The 16,027-nt window shown below is 46.3% G+C and overlaps 1 non-coding gene across 1 annotated transcript; it reads left to right on the top strand.

Moving 5' to 3' along the window:
* Window positions 1-3,405: 3,405 nt before the first annotated feature.
* Window positions 3,406-3,496, top strand: trnar-ucu (transfer RNA arginine (anticodon UCU)). Its single transcript is given in 2 exon segments — window positions 3,406-3,442; window positions 3,461-3,496. It is a non-coding gene; the product is annotated as a tRNA-Arg (tRNA).
* Window positions 3,497-16,027: the final 12,531 nt, after the last annotated feature.

Here is a 16,027-nt window from a genome sequence, read left to right as displayed (position 1 = left end):
ACCCAACGATTTAACCTTCTTAATCAACCTTCCATGTGGAACCTTGTCAAATGCCTTACTGAAGTCCATATAGACAACATCCACAGCCTTGCCCTTATCAATTTCCCTGGTAACCTCTTCAAAAAATTCAAGAAGATTAGTCAAACATGACCTTCCAGGCACAAATCCATGTTGACTGTTTCTAATCAGGCCTTGATTATCCAAATAATTATATATATTGTCCCTAAGTATCTTTTCCATTAATTTTCCCACCACAGACGTCAAACTAATAGGTCTATAATTGCTAGGTTTACTTTTAGAACCTTTTTTAAACAAAGGCACAACATGCGCAATGCGCCAATCTTCCGGCACCAACCCCGTTTCTAATGACGTTTGAAATATTTCCGTCATAGCCCCTGCTATTTCTGCACTAACTTCCCTCAATGTCCTAGGGAATATCCTATCAGGACCTGGAGACTTATCCACTTTTATATTTTTCAAAAGTGTCCGTACCTCCTCTTCTTTAATCCTCCTCATTTCCATCACTACTCTACTTGTTTCGCTTACCTCACATAATTCAATATCCTTCTCCTCGGTAAATACCGAAGAAAAGAAATTGTTTAATATCTCCCCCATTTCTTCCGGCTCAGCACATAGCTGTCCACTCTGACTCTCTAATGGACCAATTTTATCCCTCACTATCCTTTTGCTATTGACATATCTGTAGAACCCCTTGGGGTTTACTTTTACATTACTTGCCAAAGCAGCCTCATATCTTTTTTTCGCTTTTCTAATTTCCTTCTTAAGATTCCTTTTACATTCTTTATATTCCTTAAGAGCCTCATTTACTCCCTGCCGCTTATATTTATTGTATATCTCCCTCTTTTTCCGAACCAAGTGTCAAATTTCCCTGGAAAACCACGGCTCTTTCAAATTATTATTCTTTCCTTTCCACCGAACAGGGACATAAAGACTCTGTACTCTCAAAATATCACCTTTAAATATCCTCCATTTCTCTATTATATCCTTTTCATAAAACAAAAATTTCCATTTCACTCCTTTTAAATCCTTTCTCATCTCCTCAAAATTAACCTTTCTCCAATCCAAAATCTCAATCCTTGGTCCAGATTTGACCTTCTCCATAATGATATTGAAACTAATGGCATTGTGATCACTAGACCCAAAGTGCTCCTCAACACATACCTCCGTCACCTAACCCATCTCATTTCCTAACAGGAGGTCCAACACTGCCCCTTCTCTGGTAGGCACCTCTACGTATTGCTGCAAAAAACTATCCTGCACACATTTTACAAACTCCAAACCATCCAGCCCTTTAACAGAATGTGATTCCCAGTCTATATACGGAAAATTGAAATCACCCACAATCACTACTCTGTGCTTACTACTAATATCTTCTATCTCCTTACATATTTGCTCTTCCAATTCTCGTTCCCTATTTGGAGGTCTATAATACACCCCTATAAGTGTTGCTAAACCTTTCTCATTTCTGAGTTCCACCCAAACAGCCTCCCTAATCGAACCTTCTAGTCTGTCCTGCCAAAGCACTGCTGTGATATCCTCCCTGACAAGCAATGCAACACCCCCACCTCTTCCCCTCCGATTCTATCACATCTGAAACAATGAAATCCTGGAATATTTAATTGCCAATCGCAACCCTCCTGCAACCATGTTTCACTGATCGCCACAACATCATACTTCCAGATGTCAATCCAGGCTCTAAGCTCATCCACCTTTCTTACAATGCTCCTAGCATTAAAATATACACATTTAAGGGACCCATCATTTCTTATTCTCAGTTTATTTCTTTTCCCTTCTTTCTCTCCTACATATTGGGTCTGAGTGTTTCCCTTTTCTGCCTCCTGCCTCACACACTGCCTGTTAGCTATCTGTGTTTGAGTCCCTCCCCCCAACCGTACTAGTTTAAAGTTTCCGCAATTATTTTAGCAAATCTCCCCGCCAGGATATTGGTTCCCCTCAGGTTCAGATGCAACCTGTCCTTTTTGTACGGGTCATTATTCCCCCAGAAGAGGTCCCAATGATCCAGAAACTTGAAACCCTGCTCCCTGCACCAGTTCCTCAGCCACATATTTATCCTCCACCTCACTCCATTCCTATTCTCACTATCGCGTGGCACAGGCAGTAAGCCTGAGATTATTGCTTTGGAAGTCCTTTTTTTTTTTTTTTTTTTTTTTTTTAACTCTCTTCCTAGCCCCCTAAATTCTCCTTTCAGGACCTCTTCCCTTATCCTACCTATATTGTTGGTACCTATATGTACCACGACCTCTGGCTCCTCTCCCTCCCCTTTCAGGATATCCTGGACACGCTCAGACACATCCCGGACACCGGCACCAGGGAGGCAAACCACCATCCGGGTCTCCCGACTGCGTCCACAGAAACGCCTATCTGACCCCCTCACTATAGAGTCCCCTATTACAATCCTTCTGAGCAACAGGGCCGGACTCCTTGCCAGAGGCCCGGGCACCGTCGCTGCCCCCATGTAGGCTGTCCCCCCCAACAATACTTAAACAGGAGTACTTATTTCCAAGGGGTACAGCCACCGGGGTACTCCCTAGTCACTGCCTCTGCTCCTTGCCCCCCCTAACAGTGACCCACTTGTCTACCTCCCGTGGTCTAGGAGTGACCACCTCTCTGTAACTCCTATCTATAACCTCCTCACTCTCCCTGACCAGATGGAGGTCATCAATATGCCGCTCCAGGTTCCTAATACGGTCCCTTAGGAGCCCCACCTCGTCGCACCTGGCGCAGATGTGGATGTCTGGAAGACTATCAGACTCCCAGATTCCCCACATCCGACTAAAACTGCCCTGGCACTCATACTCTCCAAACAAAGCCCCGTGCTCGGTTACTAAACCTACCGCCCGGCCGCTGCTCCAACCGCTCCAACCGCCCACCCAAAAGAACTGAGTGACCTCCTGGGAGAGGCGAAAAACCGGATAAAAACCCAGGCCAATTTGGGAAAAAATCCGGGAAATTCCTCTCCGACCCCAAGCTAGGCGACCGAAACTTGTCCGGGAGATCACACAGGTCTTACTCCTTACTATCCCCACACAATCCCCACACACTATAGTATACCCTGATTTGATTAGAGATGCAAAATAACGTTTTTCACTGTAACTCGGTAATAAACCCAAATATCAACCGAACCTAACCCTATCCTTGCAAAATCTTCTTGAGGAATCTGGTGTTCCAATGAAATGGGAATGTTGGAAATGCTTTGTCGCGTCTTCAGAGAAAGAACCAGTGAGAGTGGTTCTGGTTCTGGTTCTGGTCGATTACTGCGCAAACGCCTCATAAGTGGTTATCTCGCGCAGAGTTTGATATTGACAAGGCGCTCTTTTTTTGTACAGCAACTTTATCTATATATAAGCACGGTTGGCGAATATAGGCTCTGTAGCGCAACGGATAGCGTGTTGGACTTCTATTGATGCACAATGAAGTAATTCAAAGGTTGTGGGTTCGAGTCCCACCAGAGTCGGCATTTTATTCCGAATTCACTAAATCGTTATGCAAGTTCAGAGTTTGAGGGCCGCATGACGTCACACTAAGTTGTGGAATCGAGGCATCTTATCTGCCGCATAGCTGACGGGACCTAATGTCAATTCCTCTGTTGCATTTATTCCTAGCGGAGGTGTCCCTCTCATACACTTTGGTGGTAAGAATAGGAAGGCAGAGTATTATCTGAATGGTGTCAAGTTAGGAAAAGGGGACTACAACGAGATCTGGGTGTCCTAGTGCATCAGTTGCTGAAAGGAAGCATGCAGGTACAGCAGGCAATGAAGAAAGCCAATGGAATGTTGGCCTTCATAACAAGAGGAGTTGAGTATTGGAGCAAAGGGGTCCTTCTGCCGTTGTACAGGGCCCCAGTGAGACCGCACCTGGAGTACTGTGTGCAGTTTTGTTCTCCAAATTTGAGGAGGGATATTCTTGCTATTGAGGGTGTGCAGCATAGATTTACTAGGTTTATTCTCGGAATGGCGGAATATGTTGAAAGACTGGAGCGACTAGGCTTGTATACACTGAAATTTAGAAGGATGAGAGAGGATCTTATCGAAACGTATAAGATTATTAAGGGGTTGGACACGTTAGAGGCAGGAAACATTTTCCCAATGTTGGGGGAGTCCAGAACAAGGGGCCACAGTTTAGGAATAAGGGGTAGGCCATTTAGAACGGAGATGAGGACACACTTTTTCAGTCAGAGAGTGTGAATCTGTGCAATTCTCTGCCTCAGAAGGCAGTGGAGGCCAATTCTCTGAATGCATTCAAGAGAGAGCTAGATAGAGCTCTTAAGGATAGCGGAGTCAGGGGATATGGGGAGAAGGCAGATACGGGGTGCTGATTGAGAATCATCAGCCATGATCACATTGAATGGCGGGGCTGGCTCGAAGGGCCGAATGGCCTACCCCTGCGCCTATTGTTTATTGTTTATTGTCTACATATGAAGGATGGTTCTGTAATGCAGTGTCGGTCGGAATCCAGCAATGATCGCCACATTTCTCCGTCATCATCCACCTGAATGACAGCTACACCCACACTTGACTTTCTTGTCCCTTGACTCATTTTATTATTTTTCAATCCCGCAAACCCATGAAAAGCGCAATGAGAGTTGGCCCATTCCTGAAATACCGAGCTCGGTAAACTTTCATTTGCTTAACCTTAAATGTGGCCGCAATATTTTCATTGTTATTATATTCAGCCATGTCAACCCTTGCTAAGCGTTTCAGACGTCTACAAATGCACCTTTGGAAATGTGTATGCTGCCGGGACTCTGACTGAGAACCCGTGTTTTTACGATGTTAGCTGCTTTTCCGCCGTACTGTCGGGTTGCATCGCAGTTTAGTTTGGAAACAGCTCTGCACAAGACCGTAAGAAATTAAAGGGAATTGTAGATGTAGCCTTCCATGACTCAGACCAGTCTCCATGTACACTCCATGCTTCCTCGACAAAGCACCCAGCATAATCAAAGACTTGTCCTATTGCAGCCATTCCACACTTCTCCCTGCTCTCGTGGGAGGGATTTGGAGCAGACACTGTGCAGGGAGCTGCTTCAAACTGAGCCAACGAGCTGCGCTTATCGCTGCTGTCGATCATGAAGTTGTGGAGAAAAGCAGCAGGGAAATAGTTACCCCCGCGGAATCCATACCTGCTGGCAATCATCCAGTTGCGCCGATCCAACACTGACCCTCTTCAAGCTTCTCACATTCCCATCAAATTCTGCCGGATTCCGTTTGTTCGTCTCAGCGATCGCAACAAGTTGCAAATTCACGCAGTACCCGGCAGGTTTTAAAGACGTGGTAAGAAACAACACGGAACGAACCCCGCGTGACCAAGAATCAGGGCGCATCTTCTACCTAGATCTGGGAGATGTAAAGCCGACCACTTCCCTTCAAAGTACAGAGCGTTGGAGCGCTCAAATTCAGACGATCGTATGCGTGGGAAGAAGATGCCGAAGGACAATTTATGCCCATCAAGTGCAATATAATAGTACGATCGTCGACAAAGAGATACACCATGGTGCAAAGATGTAACCCTTTAGTGACACCCTCTCGCATCTGGACACACACCCATATACTGAAATGCACATCCACGCCCACACATCACACTCACACACGCACGCGCACACACGCGCATTCACAAACAGATACCGGCGGAAGCACACACGCTTCGAGAAACACAGTTCCTCTTGCTGTGTTTAATTTCTCTGCTTTGCATTAAGGAATGGTGTAACTAATGGAAACATCTAACATTGCATTGATAGTAGTTTCACTTCACTGGAGGAATATTATGCGCCAAAATTAAAAAAGGAAACACCCACACAATTTTCTTCCTAAACCATGTCTACTGACTAAATCTTCTGTCTGAAGAATGGTCTCGACGGGAAGCGTCGTCTGTCCAATATTCCCAGAGATATTGCTTGACCCACTGTTACTCCAATACGGTGTTTTACTCAAACCTTCGCATTCACTTTCAATGGTGGTAGTAAGAGATAGACAGGCGGGTGGTGGTAGTGATGCTTGTATTTCTGTGTGTGTATTTGTGTTTGTGTTTTATTGTGCGTGTGTGTGTGCGCGCGCGCGTGTGTGTTTATGTGTGCGTGTGTGCGTGCGTGCGCGCGTGCGTGTGTGTGTGCTTGTTTTTGTGTTTGTGTGTGCGGGGGGGGGGAGGGTGGGATGAGAACTATGGCATCCACTTACCAATCTGTGAATCCAGCACTCAGTAAAATATATCAATCCACGGCCAGATGTAGAACGAATGGGCCGTCGGCTCGATCCGGGTGTTCGCATTCATTGACAGTCACCCAGAGAATGAGACAGGCACTCGGTCGGATGGATATGTCTGGATGAGTCGCCCCCGTCAACTAATCATACGGTAAGCTTTACTTTTTATCCCCATCTTGTACTGACAATGTAAATTCACTTCTGCGCCCACTGTTTAATTTGATTTCTACCTCATCCTCAATGATCCTCACTTTAGGGATAATTGAGTCCAGTCGATTCCGAATCGGTTTACGGTCTGCAGGACTGAACGCATTATATCAGCGACCGCGAGCAACACTGCTCACTGTTTAATGGGAAAAGAATGCTAAATAATTTCCCATTGCTTGAACTAAGTAATGTTTAACTCACCGAGTGTGTGAAGAAAGGGGCACAGAAACACTGTGTGGGATGCACCTGTTCCATAAATACATTCAGTGGCAGACGACACTCAAGCACGTAGCTGCATGGCACGACATCTCTCCGCTGGCAATGAACCGAGTTGTTTTGACGCATTTTGGCTGATTTTGCTTCACGAACCCGCACGTGCGGGTGGGGATACATGTTATTTTATTAATGCAACACCTGAGGGATAAGAGATTTCCCTCCGAAATGTAAATGAGGACATGAGAAAGCTTTGGCAGAACCTAAGAAATTCTATGTATAGTAAAGGCAAGGTGTAAATTGGGGATAGAATAGGGCAGTTTATGAATTATTGTGATAATTTCTGTCTGGGGCGCATGAGATGCCCGAAGTCCTAGCTGAATATTGCTCCTCTGCATTTATCGTGGGGAAAGTAATTAGAGATGGGGAATTAGTTGAAGAAAATAATTATGTATTGAAACATGCCTGCAGTTTACAGGGGGTGCTCGCAGTCGCTAAAGATAGACAAATCCTCGGGTCGCGATCAGGAATATCTTGGGAATCGTGAAGAGCCGGGACGAAGGAAGAAATAGGTGGATCATTATCAGGCACGGCTGAGGTGCGGGAAGGTTGAAGAGTGGATTTTGTTGCGATTGTATACAAGAATGTCTGCTGGGAAAGGACGTGGTATTATATGCCATTGCTCGTACCGGGGTCGGCCGGTTCAACGCCAACATGCATCGTTGGGGGTTGCGTTCATCAGCAGCCTGCGTGTGTGGAGCAGACCAGCAAAGAGCGCAGCGCGTCATTTTCGACTGCACTGTCCTCCGTCTCCATGGTAGACCTCACGGCACTCGACAACAGCACATTGCACTGGGTACAGCGCCTGGAGGGCGTTACATAATTTTTGCTGCATCAAACGCAAGACGAAGAATATATGCCATTGCTCCAAACTTGAGGGGATTCTGAGAGGTAGGATCTATCTGCATTTGGAAGGGCAACGAATTAATAAGAATATACATCATGCGCGGTAAATTTATACATCGGAAATATCATTGTCTTTTTCGAAATAGTGGTCTCTCGATTGATGAGGGAAGGCAAGTGGTGGTTGCTACATGGACTTTAGCAAGGCCTTTCGCAAGGGGGGTGTCAAATGGGGTAGTCAAGGATGGAGTTAAAGGGAAATAGAGTAAATGGATAGTTAATGACCCCAGAATTAACGAGACAGAAAGTTCACAAAGGGATAGGATAGTATGGCCAAGTGTAATAGGGATCGATGTGAAGGGTGAGATGAGTAAGGAATTGAAAGTGTTGTATATGAATGCGCGAAGTATAAGAAGTAACGTAGATGAGCTTGACGCTCAGTTATAGGTTGGTAGATACGACATTGTGGGGATTACAGATACGTGGCTGCAGGAGGATCGGGCCAGGGAGCTTAATTTTCAGGGTTATACATCCTATAGAAAGGACAGGCAGGTGGGCAGAGGCGGTGGGGTAGCTCTGCTGGTGAGGGATGAAATTCAGTCCCTTGCGAGGGAAGACATAGGGACCGACGAGGTAGAGTCACTGTGGATTGTGCTGAGGCAAGAAGGCACTAATTGGTGTTATATACAGATCCCCAAATAGTAGCCCGGATGTAGGGTGTAGGATGCAGCAGGAGTTAAAACTGGCATGTAAGAAAGGTAATGTCACTGTGGTGATGGGGGATTTCAATATGCAGGTAGACTGGAAAAATCAGGTTGCTTCTGGACCCCAAGAAAGAGAGTTTGTCGAGTGCCTCCGAGATGGATACTTAGAGCAGATTGTAATGGAGCCTACCAGAGAAAAGGCAAATCTGGATTTAGTGTTGTCCATTGAAACAGATTTGATAAGGGAACTCGAGGTAAAGGAACCGCTTGGAGGTAGTGATCATAATATGATTAGTTTTAAACTGCAATTTGATAAGGAGAATGTTAAATCGGAAGTGTCAGTGTTGCAGTTGAACAAAGGGGTTGCAGTTGGGGTCCAGAACCAACCTGATTTTTCCAGTCTACCTGCATATTGAAATCCCCCATAAAGGCATGAGAGAGGAGCTGGCCAAGGTAGACTGTAAGGGGATCCTAGCAGGAATGACGGTGGAACAGCAATGGCAGGAATTTCTGGGCATAATCACGAAGACGCAGGATCATTTCATTCCAAAAAGGAAGAAAGATTCTCAGGGGAGTAGGAGGAAACCGTGGCTGACAAGGGAAGTTAGGGATGGAATAAAACTAAAAGAAATGATGTATAACACAGGAAAGAGTAGTCCGAAGCCAGAGGATTGGGAAACTTTCATAGGACTACAGAAGGTAACAAAACGGGCAATACGGGCTGAAAAGATGAAGTACGACGGGAAGCTGGCCAAGAATATAAGGAAGGACAGTAAAAGCTTATTTAGATATGTTAAGAGAAAAAGAGTAGCAAAGTCAAATGTGGGTCCCTTGAAGGCAGACACGGGTAAAATTATTATGGGTAACAAGGAAATGGCAGAAGAGTTGAACAGGTACTTCGGATCTGTCTTCACTAAAGAAGACACAAACAATCTCCCAGATGTACTGGAGGACAGCGGATCTGGGGGGGGGGGGTAGAGGAACTGAAAGAAATTTTCATTAGGCGAGAAATAGTATTGGGTAAACTAATGGGACTGACGGATGATAAATCCCATGGGTCTGATGGTCTGCATCCCAGGGTCCTCAGGGAGGTGGCTCTAGAAATAGTGGACGCACTGGTGATTATTTTCCATTGTTCAATGGATTCAGGATCAGTTCCTGTGGAATGGAGGATAGCTAATGTTATCCCACTTTTCAAGAAAGGAGCGCGAGAGAAAACGGGGAGTTACATACCAGTTAGCTTGACTTTGGTGGTGGGAAAGATGCTGGAGTCAATAATTAAAGAGTTAATAACGGTGCATTTGGATAGCAGTAAAAGGATAATCCGAGTCAGCATGGATTTATGAAAGGGAAATCATGCTTGACTAATCTTCTGGAATTTTCTGAGGATGTGACAAGTAAACTGGATGAAAGGGAGCCAATGGATGTAGTGTATCTAGCCTGTCAGAAAGCCTTTGATAAGGTCCCTCACGGGAGATTGGTGAGTAAATTAGAACACATCATATTGGGGGCAGGGTGTTGACATGGATAGAGAATTGGTTGGCAGACAGGAAGCATAGAGTAGGACTAAACGGGTCCTTTTCAGAATGGCAGGCAGTGGCGAGTGGATTGCCGCAAGGTTCGCTGTTGGGTCCGCAACTGTTTACCGTATATATTAATGATTTGGAAGAGGGAACTAGAAGCAACACTAGCAAGTTTGCTGATGACACAACGCTGGGTGGCAGTGTAAACTGTGAAGAGGATGTTCGGAGGTTGCAGGGTGACCTGGACAGGTTGAGTGAGTGGGCAGATGCGTGGCAGTTGCAATATAATATAGGTAAATGTGAGGTTATGCACTTTGGCGGCAACAACCAGGAGGCAGATTATTTTCTCAATGGAGTTAGGTTAGGTATGGGGGAGGTACAGCGAGATCTGGGTGTCCTTGTACACCAGTCACTGAATGTTGACGTGCAGGCACAGCAGGCAGTGAAGAAAGCTAATGGATTATTGGCCTTCATAACAAGAGGAATTTAGTATAGGAGTAAAAAGGTTCTTCTGCTGTTGTATAGGGCTCTGGTACGACCAGATCTGGAGTATTGTGTAAAGTGTTGCTCTCCTAATTTGAGGAAGGACATCGTTGTAATTGAGGCAGTGCAGCGTAGGTTCACGAGATTGATCCCTGGGATGGCGGGACTGTCATATGAGGAAAGATTGAAAAGACTAGGCTTCTATTTACTTGAGTTTAGAAGGATGAGAGAGGATGTTATAGAAACATATAAAATTATAAAAGGACTGGACAAGCTGGATGCAGGAAAAATGTTCCCAATGTTGGGCGAGTCCAGAACCAGGGGACACAGTCTTAGAATAAAGGGGAGGCCATTTAAAACTGAGGTGAGAAAAAACCTTTTCACCCAGAGAGTTGTGAATTTGTGGAATTCTCTGCCACAGAGGGCAGTGGAAGCTAAATCATTGGATGGATTTAGGAGAGAATTAGATAGAGCTCTAGGCGCTAGTGGAATCGTGGGATATGGGGAGAAGGCAGGCACGGGTTATTGATTGGGGCCAGTTAGCCCTGATCAGAATGAATGGCGGTGCTGGCTCGAAGGGCCGAATGGCCTCCTCGTGCACCTATTTTGTATGTTTCTATGTTTCTATGTCTTTGACGAAGTCCCGCATTTTCTGCGTATGGTATATGTATGAGCTATTTTGCGTTTATTAGTTATTTACAAACTTTACAAACTTTACAAACTTTACAAACGTCCTTTACAAACTCCACTGGCTCCCCATCCCCCAGAAAATCGAATACAAAATCCTCCTCATGACCTACAAAGCCCTCCATAACCTGGCCCCATCCTACCTGAGTGACCTCCTCCGCAGGCACACTCCCACCTGCACCCTCCGCTCTGCTGCTGCCAATCACCTGTCCCCCCCATCCGGACCAAACTCAGATCCTGGGGGGACAGGGCTTTCTCCATCGCTGTTCCCACCCTATGGAACTCACTACCCCAAACCGTCAGAGACTCCTCCTCACTCACCACATTCAAAACATCACTGAAGTCTCACCTCTTCAGCACTGCCTTCAACCACTGAAGGTCACCTCACCTTCTGTCTCCTTTCTCTGTTCATTTACTTATTTATCTATTTATTCACTTCTCTATGTTCTAGAAATCCCTGTAAAGCGTCTTTGAGTGTTTGAAAAGCGCTATATAAATGTAATGCATTATTATTATTATTATTATTATTATTATTTTAGTATATTATATTAGTTTGTATCCTCTGCACCGCCCGCCATCAGGCCAGAGCCTTTGCCTCACCAGAGTTCCTGGCTCAGAACCAGGCCTACAGTCTCCACGATGCAGACGCCAACACCACGTGGTCTGTAGGGCCCTACTGCTCCCCACTCCTGCAGGGAACCTCAGTAGTAATGAGTCTTCGCCCTCCCCTTCTTTTTACCAGGTTACCCCGAACACCCATAAACGAGTCCTTACGCTCCCATTCTCTCCAAACACCCACCACCCCCCCAACCACCAGATCTCGCCTCGACCTTTGTCCTCCCCCCGGCCCTCCTCTGACCCCGTACCCTCACCCTTGTGGTGTCTTCAATATCCCCTCTTACATCCCCCTTTCCGATATGAAACGCCTGTCCTCAACAGAGGCCTCACCTTCGTTCCCCTCCTTCCCCCACCACAACGAGTTCTGGGTCCGCCACGACGTAGATCCTTTCTTCCGTCGCCTCCACCTCCGTGACTTTTTCTATGGGAAGGAGTCCTCACCACCCAGTGATGACCCCTTCTCCAGTCTCCACCGGTCCCCCTCCTCTTGGACCACAGAGAAGGGGGGCTTTCTACCCTCTCACGACCTCTTCCTTTCTAACCGCCCGCGTGACGTCATCCCCTCCCCTTACCTATAACCTCTCCCCCTCTGAACGTACAGCCTTCCGCTTACTCTGCAGCAACTCTGACATTATACACAAACCCGCCGACAAGTGAAATGCCGTGGAAGTCTGGCGAGCTGACCTCTACCGGGCTGAAGCGAGGAGACGACTCGCAGACACCTCTTTCTACTTATCCTTGGAGCATGATCCCACGGCCGAGCACTAGGGCTTAATCTCACACGCCATTTATGATTTCATAACTTCTGGCTGTCTGCCTTCCACAGCCTCCAACTTTTCTATTTCCCAGCCCCGCACAGTCCGGTTTCATCTTCCCCCCAAAATCCACAAACACAACTGCCCTGGCAGACCCATTGTTTCAGCCTGCACCTATCCCATGGAAATGATTTCGACGTACCTCGACTCCATCCTATCCCCCCTCGTTCAATCTCACCCGACTTGTGTTCAAGATACCTCACATGCCTAAGTCTTTTTAATGTCTTCCGCTTTCCGAACACCCACTTTCTCATCTTTACTATGGACGTTCAGTCACTCTACACCTCCATCCCAAACAGGAAGGCCTTAAAGCCCTCCGTTTCTTTCTCGAAAGCTGAACCATCTAATTTAGCTCTACTAACACTCGACACCGCCGAGTGGAGCTGGTCTTCACCCTCAGTCCAATCCGTAGCTATGGGCACCCACATGGGCCCCAACAATGCCTGTCTCTTTTTGAGGTACGTTGAACAATCTCTGGACACTGGCCCGATCCCTGATGACGACATCGGCGGTTCCTCCTGCACCCACACAGAACTCATGGACTTCATCAACTTCATCACGAATTTTCATCCTGCACTCAAATTTACTTGGACCGTCTCTGATACCTCCCTCCGCTTTCTTGATCTCAAGTCTCGATCACAGGAATAAGCTGCGGTCTATTACAAACCAACTGATCTCACGACAATCTTGATTGCACTACTTCCCACTCTGCTTGCTTGAAAGACTCTATCCGCCACTCCCAATTCCTCCATCTACGCCGCATCTGCGCCCAAGATGAGGTGTTCCATACTAAGACATCCAAGAGATCCTCATTCTTAAGGAAACGGGGTTTCTCCTCTCCCATCATAGATAAGGCAGACACTCGTGTCTCCTCGGTACCCCATAGCTCCACCTTGGCTCCCCTCCCCATAGTCGCAACCGAGACAGAGTCCCTATAGTCCTTATCTTCCAGCCCATCAGCCGTCGCATACAACACATAATCCTACGAAATTTCAGTCACCCCCAAAGGGATCCCACAATTAGCCACATTTTCCCATATCCACCGCTTTAAACCGTCCACAGAGACCGTTCCCTTCGTAACACCGTGGTTAATTCATTCCTTCTCACCCAAACCATCCCCTGCCCAGGTACCTTCCCCTGTAACGGCAGAAAACGCAACACTTGTCGACTCTGTCCAGGGACCTCGACAGTCCTTTCAGGTTAGGCAGGGGTTCACTTGCACCTCCTACAACCTCTTCTTCTCTATCCGCTGTTCAAGATGTAGACTCTTAAACATCGGCGAGTCCAAACGCAGACTGGGCCACCTTTTCGCGGAACAGCTTCGCGCAGTCTGCCTGAACTTCCCTGATCACTTGGTTCCTGGACACTTTCATTTTCCTTACCATTACTACACAGACCTTCCTGTCCTCTGTCTCCCCCATTGTCAGTAAGAGGCTAAACGCAAATTGGAGGAAAGGCGTCTCATAATTCGCTTGGGAAGCTTACAGCTCAGTGGTATGAATATTGATTTATCTCATTTTGGGCAGCCCCGGCAATCCCTCTCTCTCTATTTCTCCCCGACCAAGTCGCACTAGTTGGCGAGTGGAGTGCCGCAAGGCTCGGTGTTGGGGCCGCAACTGTTTACCATCTATATTAGTGATTTGGATGAAGGAATTAGAAGTAGCATCAGCAAGTTTGCTGATGACACATAGCTGGGTGGCAGTGTGAACTGCGAAGAGGATATTAGGAGGTTGCAGGGTGACCTGGACAGGTTGAGTGAGTGGGCAGATGCATGGCAGATGCAGTATAATGTGGATAAATGTGAGGTTATCCACGTTGGCGGCAAAAACAAGGAGGCAGTTAATTATCTCAATGGTTTCAGGTTAGGTAAGAGGGGGGGGGGTGCAGCGAGACCTGGGTGTCCTTGTGCACCAGTCACTGAAAGTTTGCGTGCAGGTACAGCAGGCAGTGAAGAAAGCTAATGGCATGTTGGCTTTCATAATGAGAGGATTTCAGTATAGGAGTAAAGAGGTTCTTCGGCAGTTGTACAGGACCCTGGTAAGACCACATCTGGACTATTGTGTAAAGTTTTGGTCTCTTAATTTGAGGAAGGATATCCTTGTAATTGAGGCAGTGCAGCATAGGTTCACGAGATTAAATGCGCGTAGTATAAAAAATAAAGTGGATGAGCTTGAGGCTCAGTTAGTCATGGGCAAGTATGATGTACTAGGGATCACTGAGACATGGCTACAAGAGGACCAGGGCTGGGAACTGAATATTCAGGGGTACACAACGTATAGAAAAGACAGACAGGTGGGCAGAGGGGGTGGGGTTGCTCTGATGATAAGGAATGATATTCATTCCCTTGCAAGGGGTGACATAGAATCAGGAGATGTTGAATCAGTATGGATAGAAATGAGAAATTGTAAGGGTAAAAAGACCCTAATGGGAGTTATCTATAGGCCCCCAAACAGTAGCCTCGACATAGGGTGCAAGTTGAATCAGGAGATAAAATTGGCGTGTCAAAAATGTAATGCTACGGTGGTTATGGGAGATTTCAACATGCAGGTAGACTGGGAAAATCAGGTTGGAAATGGACCCCAGGAAAGAGAGTTTATAGAGTGCCGTCGAGATGGATTCTTAGAACAGCTTGTACTGGAGCCTACCAGGGAGAAGGCAATTCTGGATTTAGTGTTGTGTAATGATCCTGATCTGATAAGGGGACTAGAGGTAAAAGAGCCATTAGGAGGCAGTGATCACAACATGATAAGTTTTACTCTGCAAATGGAAAGGCAGAAGGGAAAATCGGAAGTGTCGGTATTACAGTATAGCAAAGGGGATTACAGAGGCATGAGGCAGGAGCTGGCCAAAATTGATTGGAAGGAGGCCCTAGCAGGGAAGACAGTAGAACAGCAATGGCAGGTATTCCTGGGAATAATGCAGAGGTTGCAGGATCAATTTATTCCAAAGAGGTGGAAAGACTCTAAGGGGAGTAAGAGACACCTGTGGCTGACAAGGGAAGTCAGGGACAGCATAAAAATTAAGGAGAGGAAGTATAACATAGCAAAGAAGAGTGGGAAGACAGAGGATTGGGACTCTTTTAAAGAGCAACAAAAGTTAACTAAAAAGGCAATACGGGGAGAAAAGATGAGGTACGAGGGTAAACTAGCCAATAATATAAAGGAGGATAGCAAAAGTTTTTTTAGGTACGTGAAGAGGAAAAAAATAGTCAGGGCAAATGTGGGTCCCTTGAAGACAGAAGCAGGGGAATTTATTATGGGGAACAAAGAAATGGCAGACGAGTTAAACCGTTACTTTGGATCTGTCTTCACTGAGGAAGATACACACAATCTCCCAAATGTTCTAGGGGCCGGAGAACCTTGGGTGATGGAGGAACTGAAGGAAATCCACATTAGGCAGGAAATGGTTTTGGGTAGACTGATGGGACTGAAGGCTGATAAATCCCCAGGGCCTGATGGTCTGCATCCCAGAGTACTTAAGGAGGTGGCTCTAGAAATAGTGGAAGCATTGGAGATCATTTTTCAATGTTCTATAGATTCAGGATCAGTTCCTGTGGATTGGAGGATAGCAAATGTTATCCCACTTTTTAAGAAAGGAGGGAGAGAGAAAACGGGTAATTATAGACCAGTTAGTCTGAC

Source organism: Rhinoraja longicauda, chromosome 35 (assembly GCF_053455715.1).
Source record: "Rhinoraja longicauda isolate Sanriku21f chromosome 35, sRhiLon1.1, whole genome shotgun sequence".
NCBI classification, from domain to species: domain Eukaryota; kingdom Metazoa; phylum Chordata; class Chondrichthyes; order Rajiformes; family Arhynchobatidae; genus Rhinoraja; species Rhinoraja longicauda.
The sequence above is the reverse complement of the archived record's forward strand: the minus strand, read 5'-3'. Positions and strand labels throughout refer to the sequence as shown.